Source organism: Convolutriloba macropyga, unplaced genomic scaffold (assembly GCF_964194025.1).
Source record: "Convolutriloba macropyga unplaced genomic scaffold, txConMacr16.3 SCAFFOLD_3263, whole genome shotgun sequence".
Classification (NCBI taxonomy): Eukaryota; Metazoa; Xenacoelomorpha; order Acoela; family Convolutidae; genus Convolutriloba; species Convolutriloba macropyga.
The window spans coordinates 6,249-17,500 of NW_027450607.1; the positions used below are offsets into that span (position 1 = coordinate 6,249).

The window sequence follows — 11,252 nt, forward strand, 5'->3', positions numbered from 1 at the left end:
AATTTTAGAAAAAAACACAAGTTAAATACTGCATGGACAGTAATTCTATGTGTGGGGCATTATTAGGGAGAGGTGTCTTGTCAAAATATGGCTGGACTAAAGACCTCAACCCGGATAGGGTGGAAGGCCCTATGATTGGTCTGTTACTAATCGGTGACCGATAAAGACCTGACCAAGGCCTGTAGTAAGCTTGGTTAGGCATTACAGAAGATAACACTAAGACCGAGGGGTCTTAGAGAGCCCTCTAGCGGGGCGAATAGAGCTTGATCAAGCCTTGGGCAAGCTAGATCGAGCAGGACTGAAGCTAAACGATAGACCGAGAGGTCTGTCTGGTCCTCCTAGAGAGGCCAAGAGAAAGTACGAGAATCTAACTAAAGCTGGGTCGGGCCTTCAGCAAGCACGACCGAGCAGTACCGGAGCTAACACTAAGACCGAGGGGTCTTAGAGAGCCCTCTAGTGGGGCGAATAGAGCTAGATCGAGCCTTGGGAAAGCTAGATCGAGCAGGACTGAAGCTAAACGATAAACCGAAAGGTCTGACGGGTCCTCATAAGAGGCATGGAGAAAGATCTGATACTAAAGTACCTCTCGGAAGTAATAAAATATGCCTGATGAAGCCGGGTATGATGTTTGTTGTTTGATGGCATTCATCGATTAGGTCTGGTGGATTCCCCATTACTCCGAGTGGTACTAGTAGAGGCTCCTACAGGGGTGAGCAAAGCGAGATCAAGCCTTAGGCAAGCTAGATCGAGCAGAACTGAAGCTGAAAAGCAAAATAAATGACAGGTCTGTCCAAATCAATAAACTTGAAATCCAGTGTGGTCACCACGGGTCACGAGGTGAATTCCTAGCGATTGTCTGCTGAACGTATAGGAAGGCCCAAACGAACGATAATTTCATTGCACAGTGGAGATACTATACGTTCAGGAGTAGCATACATCGGGTTTGATCTATGATCATGTCTGGTCTCCGAGGATCCACCGGGTTACCAACTGGCACCGCTGTACTGGGTGTAAAACTGGGCCACCTGAAGTCCCGGGTGTAAAACTAGGTGCCTCTGTGCCAAAGTAGCGGCTTGCGTAGTGCATTATGCCTCCGGCTTGCGAAATGGTTATAAGCAATAACAACAGGACGCCGCGGGGTGTTCACTTAAAGGAGTAACGTTCTCTCAAGGGAGGGGATCTAAAAATCTTGATAAAACATTTATTCTATGCAAAATTTGTGCGCAAATTTTGCAAAGTAAAAAGCTGCACTGTAGCAAATTCTATGTGTGTAGCATTATTAGGGAAGTGTTGTTTGATGGCACCTCTCTACTTGATGCACCAAAGAACTACCTTGATGGCTCATGACCGCTGGTAATCTGTCGTCGCTAGTAGTTCGGAACTGAGAACAAATATGTTCGCAAATTACAACAATTATACAGCATATTGCTGAATAAAGCAGAACCGAATAATACTCAGTGACTTTACACCAAGACTGACTAATGTCTGGATTGTATCGTCCTACTCGAGTAAGGCGAAGAAAAGCTAGAAAGATACGCTTTTCACAAAGCAGGCTTAATGCATGCAAACCAAGGAGGAAGGAGTGATGCCCCTCCTTATAATAAGCAGAACCAAATAAAGAACAGACAGCATCATCTGTACAGTGACCAAGAAGAGGTGAAACTTCTGTATGTGAAAAGGCAATTTGAGCGAGATTTATTAGCAGACTAGTATTATGTTGTTTCTAGTAGGCGAAAGCCGAAACATCAACATGTGAAAATCTGATATTAAATCCTCAATCATTTTCCCTAGTATTATACAGCTATGAGTAACCTTAATTGGACACGGCAATTATTGCTGACCGGTGAAACTTTCGCATGGGAAAGACACACACACTTCTTGACAAAGCAATAAGTATTATGCTGTTTCTAGTACGCGAAAGCAGAAACATCAGCATGTGAAAGTTGTGAAGTTGAAGAATTTTTGTGTTGAGTACGATGTTGTTACTAGTAACCATGTCGACAGCTGAGAACTGTTCTCTAACCAATAGAAGGTGAAACTTCTGTATGTGAAAAGGCAATTTGAGCGAGATTTCTTAGCAGACTAGTATTATGTTGTTTCTAGTAGGCGAAAGCCGAAACATCAACATGTGAAAATCTGATATTAAATCCTCAATCATTTTCCCTAGTATTATACAGCTACTAGTAGCCGTAATTGGTCAGGGAAACATTGTTGACCGGTGAAACTTCACATGGGAAAGACACACAAATTACTTGACAAAACAATAAGTATTATGCTGTTTCTAGTATGCGAAAGCAGAAACATCAGCATGTGAAAGTTGTGAAGTTGAAAAGTTTTTGTGTTGAGTACGGTGTTGTTACTAGTAACCATGTCGACAGCTGGAAAGCTGTTCTCTAACCAATAAAAGGTAAAACTTCTGTATCTGAAGAGGCGGCGTGATTGAGATTTTTAACAGACTAGTATTATGTTGTTTCTAGTAGGCGAGAGCCGAAACATCGACATGTGAACATCTGGTTTTTAAATCATGAGTCAATTCTCCCTAGTATGATACAGTTGTTAGCCGGTATTGGTAACAGTAGAACAGAGATTTGGAGGGCAAAACCTGCTCATGGGAAATGCTCACAGAGCGCTATCTACCAGTACACATAGTATTATGCTGTTTCTAGTACGCGCGAGCCGAAACATCAGCATGTGAAATGTGTAATCGTGGGTAACTCTAAGTGTGTAGAGTACTGTGTAGTAACTAGTAGCCATGCCAAAGCATGCATTGAAACTCTTCGTGATTTAAAAAGCTCAAAGCAAGATTGACGAGGCCGCAAGGCTATGTCTTTCTAAATTCGAACAAATCGAAAGATTGTTCAAAGTACAATTAAACTGATTGATCCTGTCAGTTGCCATATGCTTGTCTGAAAGACTAAGCCATGCATGTGCAAGCGAAGCTTGAAAAAGTGGAACCGCGAATGGCTCATTAAATCAGTTACTATCTATTAGTTGATTTGCAAGCTAAATGAATAACTGCGGTAACCCTGCAGCTAATGCATGCTGATTGTCCGACACTGTCGGAGACTTTTACAAGACTACACCGGGTGATTTGCTAAGTACAGACACATCCCGTGATGAGTCCTAGTAACTGAAAGATCCCAGATAGCTTCGGCTTGGGGACGGAACTTCCGAATTTCTGACCTATCAACCTATGATGGTAGTGTAACGGACTACCATGGTTGTGACGGGTAACGGGGAATCAGGGTTCGATTCCGGAGAGGGAGCCTTAGAAACGGCTACCACATCCAAGGAAGGCAGCAGGCACGCAAATTACCCACTCTCCGCACGAGGAGGTAGTGACTAGAAATAATGATATGAACCTTTATGGTTTGTAATCAGAATGGAATGGACTTAAAAGCTCCATTGATGAACGAGTAGAGGGCAAGTCTGGTGCCAGCAGCCGCGGTAATACCAGCCTCTACAAGCGTATGCAATAGTTGCTGCGTTTAAAAAGCTCATAGTTGGATCTGTTTGAGTAGAACGGCAACATGGTCTTCAGTTAAATCTGTTGACTCGTTCCGCTCATCCTTCGCATCGAAGAAATAGTTTGCACTTAAATGTGACGAACTGTGGAAACGGTGTTTTCACCCTGAGAAAATTAGAGTGTTCAAAGCATCCTTTGGGATCGAATAATAAAGCATGGAATAATGGAGAATGACCCGCTACTCGATTGATGCCGGTTGGCTGAGTGCGGTAATGATTGAAAGGAACAGACGGGGGCATTTGTATTGCTACGTTAGAGGTGAAATTCTTGGATCGTGGCAAGACAAACTACTGCGAAAGCATTTGCCAAGAATGTTTTCATTAATCAAGAACGAAAGTCAGAGTATTGAAGAGGATTAGATACCCTCGTAATTCTGACCATAAACTATACCAACCTACAATTTGTCAAAGTCGATCTTGACTTGGCAAGAGATTAACCGGGAAACCAAAGTTTATTGGTTCCGGGGGAAGTATGGTTGCAAAATCGAAACTTAAAGGAATTGACGGAAGGGCACCACCAGGAGTGGAGCCTGCGGCTTAATTTGACTCAACACGGGAAAACTCACCCGGTCCAGACATCTTAAGGATTGACAGATTGAATATCTTTCATGATTATATGGGCGGTGGTGCATGGCCGTTCTTAGTTAGTGGAGTGATCTGTCTGGTTAATTCCGATAACGAACGAGATCTTCTCCATCTAAATAATGAAATTCACTATATGTGAATTCAAACACTTCTTAGAGGAACTATGCGGAATTAAATACCGCAGATGAAGTGAGGCTATAACAGGTCTGTGATGCCCTTAGATGTTCTGGACTGCACGCGCGCTACACTGTGTACTTTTAGATTGAGTACTCAGCCCTTGGTCCGAAATGGACTGGGCAATCAGAGAAAAGTACAGCGCTTCAAGGGGATCGTCTGTTGTAACTTGCAGACGTGAACCAGGAATTCCTGGTACTTATGAGTCAACAACTCATAGGGATTACGTCCCTGCCCTTTGTACACACCGCCCGTCGCTACTACTGATTGGATAGTTAAGCAAGAATTGCAAATTCCTACTGTTGGGACTTCGGTCTCCGGCAACGGGATGAAGCGGATCGAGCTTAATTGTCTAGAGGAAGTAAAAGTCGTAACAAGGTTTCCGTAGGGGAACCTGCGGAAGGATCAGTGATTGATTCCTTCGGGCATGGCTGCTGGTAGAGGCCATGTCTGTAGTGCGCATGACGCTCTGTCGCTAGAGATTGCTTGGCAACCAATCTCGAATTATGTATCGAGCTCAAAAACTACTTGTGTGGATACATAGTTCAGCAGTCATGGCAAGGGACTGCTTAAAGGGAGACTAGTTAGCAAAAGCAGCCTAGCAGAACTGCAGCTATCTAGATCTCAGAAGCTGGGTTATAGAAGCCCAGCTATAGACTTGTGAATGAGAAAGGCCTAAAAAGGTCCACAAGTCGCGTGGTTAGAACCGACACGCAAAAATCCCAGCGAGTGACAGAGCGTTGCGCTGTTCAGTGGGAAAGAGTTGAGCTACTCGGGGCGCCCACTGAACTTGCTCCGAGCCAAAGGCTCGAAAAAACACAGCTTAGCCTCAGATCCTTTACATAGAAGGCTAGCTAAAATAAACTTACCTTGGACGAGGGTAAAGTTTAGTCAGTTCTTAGGGGAGAGTAATCCACAGCTTCTCGCCCTCTGAACATTCTCCCAGATATGTAGGTCTGGGAGAGTCTCCTCCTGTTCTTCGGAATCTGGAGGTAGACAAAGACAGTACGATACGATCTTGCATCGGGATGACTAACCGATAATGATCATAATCTGACAATTTTTCCGGCTTGAGGCACCGGAGTCAGATTAAAGACACATACTGAACTAAAGGCGTATGTGCAAAGCTTGTCGGAGTGTAGAGAGTCAAGCTGAGTTGACTCGTCACGTGGTGATGACAACAGCCATGTGCAAAACACTCACAACTTTATCGTCTATGTGGAAAAGGTTGCTAACAGCGCTCTCTATGAGAGGCCCTCGCATATAACTATACGAGGAAAAGGCGATAGAGTTGTTTGAATGTGGGGCAGGTTCATCGACAAGCTAAGTTGATCACATTCTTGTTGTGGCATCCTACTAGAATTGGTCACGGTCTGCACCAACTCTCCCCAAGTTGGCCAGACTTAAAACTAGAAATAAGGTTTGCAGCTATGTATGTGAACCTAGAAACTGTAAAGGAGTTGAAAGAACTTAAAGGAATTGAAAGAGGCCTTGAGGTATATCCTCTTGGTAAAGACCCACAAAAGCTCACAAAAGTGGCTTCGAAGGGCAAAACTGGTTCATCCAAAACAATTGGAGAGCTTAAAGCAGAACCAATTCGAATGAAACACTATTGGTGAAACTTCATCATGAGAACGTCACAAGCTGATCACGCTCTATGATATGACTAGTATTATGTTGCTTCTAGTAGGCTAAGCGCAAGCCGAAACATCAACATGTGAAAGTCGTAGAATTTTGCAATCAAACTGTGGCTAGTACTGTGATGTTACTAGTAACCTGGTGTTCCGTCATATGGCCAAGAGAGCATTTGAAGGCGAAACTTCTGCATGGGAAAGCTGCATCATGATCAAAATTTTATATCGAGTATTATGTTGACGTTAGTAGGCCTTGGCCGAAAACGCAGCATGTGAAAGGTATAGATAAAAGTTATTGTTGCAGTCAGTACTGTGTAGTTACTAGTAGCTGGATTTAAGCTCAAAATGAGACACTGTTGGTGAAACTTCATCATGAGAATGTCACAAGCTGATCAAGCTCTATGATATGACTAGTATTATGTTGCTTCTAGTAGGCTAAGCGCAAGCCGAAACATCAACATGTGAAAGTCGTAGAATTTTGCGATCAAATTGTGGCTAGTACTGTGATGTTACTAGTAACCTTGTGTTACGTCATATGGCCAAGAGAGCATTTGAAGGCGAAACTTCTGCATGGGGAAGCTGCATCATGAACAAAAGTTTATATCGAGTATTATGTTGACATTAGTAGGCCCTGGCCGAAAGCGCAGCATGTGAAAGGTATAGATAAAAGTTATCGTTGCAGTCAGTACTGTGTAGTTACTAGTAGCTGGATTTAAGCTCGAAATGAGACACTGTTGGTGAAACTTCATCATGAGAACGTCACAAGCTGATCACGCTCCATGATATGACTAGTATTATGTTGCTTCTAGTAGGCTAAGCGCAAGCCGAAACATCAACATGTGAAAGTCGTAGAATTTTGCGATCAAATTGTGGCTAGTACTGTGATGTTACTAGTAACCTTGTGTTACGTCATATGGCCAAGAGAGCATTTGAAGGCGAAACTTCTGCATGGGGAAGCTGCATCATGAACAAAAGTTTATATCGAGTATTATGTTGACGTTAGTAGGCCCTGGCCGAAAGCGCAGCATGTGAAAGGTATAGATAAAAGTTAGCGTTGCAGTCAGTACTGTGTAGTTACTAGTAGCTGGATTTAAGCTCGAAATGAGACACTGTTGGTGAAACTTCATCATGAGAACGTCACAAGCTGATCACGCTCTATGATATGACTAGTATTATGTTGCTTCTAGTAGGCTAAGCGCAAGCCGAAACATCAACATGTGAAAGTCGTAGAATTTTGCAATCAAACTGTGGCTAGTACTGTGATGTTACTAGTAACCTTTTCTTACGTCATATGGCCAAGAGAGCATTTGAAGGCGAAACTTCTGCATGGGGAAGCTGCATCATGAACAAAAGTTTATATCGGGGTATTATGTTGACGTTAGTAGGCCCTGGCCGAAAGCGCAGCATGTGAAAGGTATAGATAAAAGTTATCGTTGCAGTCAGTACTGTGTAGTTACTAGTAGCTGGATTTAAGCTCGAAGTGAGACACTGTTGGTGAAACTTCATCATGAGAACGTCACAAGCTGATCACGCTCTATGATATGACTAGTATTATGTTGCTTATAGTAGGCTAAGCGCAAGCCGAAACATCAACATGTGAAAGTCGTAGAATTTTGCGATCAAATTGTGGCTAGTACTGTGATGTTACTAGTAACCTTGTGTTACGTCATATGGCCAAGAGAGCATTTGAAGGCGAAACTTCTGCATGGGGAAGCTGCATCATGAACAAAAGTTTATATCGAGTATTATGTTGACGTTAGTAGGCCCTGGCCGAAAGCGCAGCATGTGAAAGGTATAGATAAAAGTTAGCGTTGCAGTCAGTACTGTGTAGTTACTAGTAGCTGGATTTAAGCTCGAAATGAGACACTGTTGGTGAAACTTCATCATGAGAACGTCACAAGCTGATCACGCTCTATGATATGACTAGTATTATGTTGCTTCTAGTAGGCTAAGCGCAAGCCGAAACATCAACATGTGAAAGTCGTAGAATTTTGCAATCAAACTGTGGCTAGTACTGTGATGTTACTAGTAACCTTTTCTTACGTCATATGGCCAAGAGAGCATTTGAAGGCGAAACTTCTGCATGGGGAAGCTGCATCATGAACAAAAGTTTATATCGAGTATTATGTTGACGTTAGTAGGCCCTGGCCGAAAGCGCAGCATGTGAAAGGTATAGATAAAAGTTATCGTTGCAGTCAGTACTGTGTAGTTACTAGTAGCTGGATTTAAGCTCGAAGTGAGACACTGTTGGTGAAACTTCATCATGAGAACGTCACAAGCTGATCACGCTCTATGATATGACTAGTATTATGTTGCTTATAGTAGGCTAAGCGCAAGCCGAAACATCAACATGTGAAAGTCGTAGAATTTTGCGATCAAACTGTGGCTAGTACTTTGATGATGCTTGTAGCCAACCGAATTGGTTGAAAAGCCCAATAAGTAAGCTAACTTGGGAGAGCTTGTTGGAAACCAAATGCTACTAGATTGGTCCAAATACATCCTTCAACAGGGGATCACTTGGCTCGCTTTACGAAGAGGAGCACAGCTATATGTGTTAATTCGGTATGAATCGCAAGATTTGTTTACCGACCTCTCTAACGCAAAAGGCGGTCTCGGCTTCGGCTGTTGACTGCGTCCGATTCAGGGTTATATAACTCTCGATTGAACACATTGATGTTCTATTGTTGGTGCTTCCAATAAAATTGGAACACTTAAAGCAGAACCGATTCAAATAATAGCATTCTGATCAATGATTGCATTCCTTGATCAAGAACTGCTGGAGTCATTGTGATGGCGAATTTTCTTCATAAGAAAATTGCAAAGAGACGGAACTTAATGAGACTAGTATTATGTTGTTTCTAGTAAGCGGAAGCTGAAACAGCAACATGTGAAAATCAAGTTTTGTTCAATGATCTCGAGGCGATAAGTACTATGAAGCAACTAGTAGCCTAAGCATGACTCAGATTTGAGACAGTCAAAAAGACTGGCGAAACTTCTTCACATGAAAGTTACATAGAGAACTACAAATGTATACAGCGAGTATTATGTTGTTTCTAGTAGGCGAAAGCTGAAACATCAACATGTGAAAGTTGTCTGCAAACTGTAGAACGATATGTGATTAGTACTGTGCTGTTACTAGTAGCCAGTCTGACTGTAGAAGCCAAGACAAAGGGAAACTAATGCATCTGAAAAGGACAAGTTATGGAAAGGTATGCACGATAAGTATTATGTTGTTTCTAGTAAGCGGCAGCTGAAACATCAACATGTGAACGTCGTTGTGTACAGTAACCTAGAACTATATAGTCCTTAGTAACGTGCATTTACTAGTACCTGTAATTGGTATTCAGACTCAGGCAGTTTGGAATAGTTTGGCAAAGATGCACCAGAGAAAACTGGGATTTGATACAGAAATTGTTGAATACAAGTATTATGCTGCTTCTAGTAGGTTGAATCCGAAACATCAGCATGTGAAAATTGAAAACATTTCTGGTTCGAATTGTCACAAGTATTTGGTGATCTGAGTAGCCAAACTCACTACAACGCCAATTGAAGGCAAAAATTCTCAACGGGAAAAGCTATTCTCATTGAATGAGCTAACAAGACGAGTATTATGTTGCTTCTAGTAGGCGAAAGCCAAAACATCAACATGTGAAAGTCTTGCTGAACAAATTTAATGTTGTTGAGCTCAGTACCGTGTGAATTAGTAGCCATAATTGGCGAGCGAAAATTGAACTGGCGAAACTTCGTCTTTGGAAAATTGCAGATGCCGAGCACTTATTTTGCAACGAGTATTATGTTGACTGTAGTAAGCGAAAGCCGAAACAGCAACATGTGAAAGCTGTTGAAATTTGTGGTCATTTTGCAATAAGTACAAGGAGTGTAACTAGTAGCCAGGTCAAAATTTGGGATAAGAATGAGCAAAAATTCTGCATGAGAACAGTTGAAATTATGAAACTAAATTACAAAGACTAGTATTATGTTGTTTCGAGTACGCGAAAGCGGAAACATCAACATGTGAACGTTTGTAACGAAGTTTCGTTAATTTTCAGCCTAGTACTGAGCAAGAACGAGTAGCCTCATCTCCAATCCCACGCAAAATGTAGTGAAATATGTGAGTGAACCTTATTCACGGTGAGGGTTTCCCGAGGTCTGTATTGCAGCGAGTATTATGTTGCTTCTAGTAAGCGAAAGCTGAAACAACAACATTTGAAAGTTGGAATTAATGACTGAATGGAAACTTCGACCTGTGTTTGATAGTAGTAGCGAACAAAACTGCTGAATCGGTTTCTGTCTCATATTGGTCAGTGAACCAATTAAGAGACAATCAACTACATAACCTGAATTGGGCGAGAGAACCCCCTTAACTTAAGCATATCAGTAAGGGGAGGAAAAGAAATCAACTGAGAATCCCTTAGTAATGGCGAATGAACAGGGAAAAGCTCATCGGGAAGAGAAATGGCAACATTTCTCGGTGTCCGGTATGGTTTGATGCTAGACTGGTGAATTTGTCCTGATGTCTACTGGAAAGTAGCATCAAAGAAGGTGAAAATCCTGTAAAGGTCATTTTCGATACCAGTCATAATGGCTCATTCCTATGAGTAGAGTTGTTTGAAAGTGCAACTCGAAGCTGGAGATATGTCTCTCCAAAAGCTAATTATAAAGCGAGACCGATAGTAAACAAGTACCGTGAGGGAAAGTTGAAAAGCACTCTGAAGAGAGAGTGAAAAGTACGTGAAACTGTTGAAGGGGAACTGGAGTGAGCGTTACCATACTCAATGCCTTGATATTATATTCTCGGCTACCGAGTAGTGTAGTTGTCGTCTTTTGGCAAATCTTGTTAATGAATCGAGCAGAAGTTTTCCTCGGAATTCTTCTTGTTGATTCTAAACAAAATGAGATAAATTGATCTTGATTGCCTGTCTGACCTCAACTTCCTATTCAATGCTCTCTACAGCCCGTCTTGAAACACGGACCAAGGAGTGTGAGTTGCTTGCAAGTGTTGTCGCTCATTGAAAGCGCACACGCGAAATGAAAGTGAACAGTGTAATTTTTATGAATTGCACTACTTTGTGTGGTGAGGGCGCCGATTCGGTGTCCCGCAACCACGGACGGTTTTGCTCTTATTGCATGACTGATCCAGAGCAAGTAGCACACGACCCGAAAGATGGTGATCTATGCTTGGGCAGGGCGAAGCCACGGGAAACCATGGTGGAAGCCCGAAGCGGTTCTGACGTGCAAATCGATCGTCTGACCTGAGCATAGGGGCGAAAGACTAATCGAACCATCTAGTAGCTGGTTTCCTCCGAAGTTTCCCTCAGGATAGCAAAAGCTTGA

At 42.5% G+C, this 11,252-nt stretch overlaps 1 non-coding gene and 1 pseudogene across 1 annotated transcript in view; both read left to right on the plus strand.

Moving 5' to 3' along the window:
- The first annotated feature begins 8,415 nt into the window (after positions 1–8,415).
- Positions 8,416–8,567, plus strand: LOC142356030 (5.8S ribosomal RNA; annotated as a pseudogene).
- A 1,683-nt stretch (positions 8,568–10,250) lies between these two features.
- The window catches only part of LOC142356031 (large subunit ribosomal RNA), a 3,522-nt gene continuing 2,520 nt past the window's right edge, over positions 10,251–11,252 (plus strand). The window contains exon 1 of the ribosomal RNA XR_012761347.1: positions 10,251–11,252. This exon is cut by the window's right edge and continues 2,520 nt beyond it. This is a non-coding gene — a ribosomal RNA (large subunit ribosomal RNA).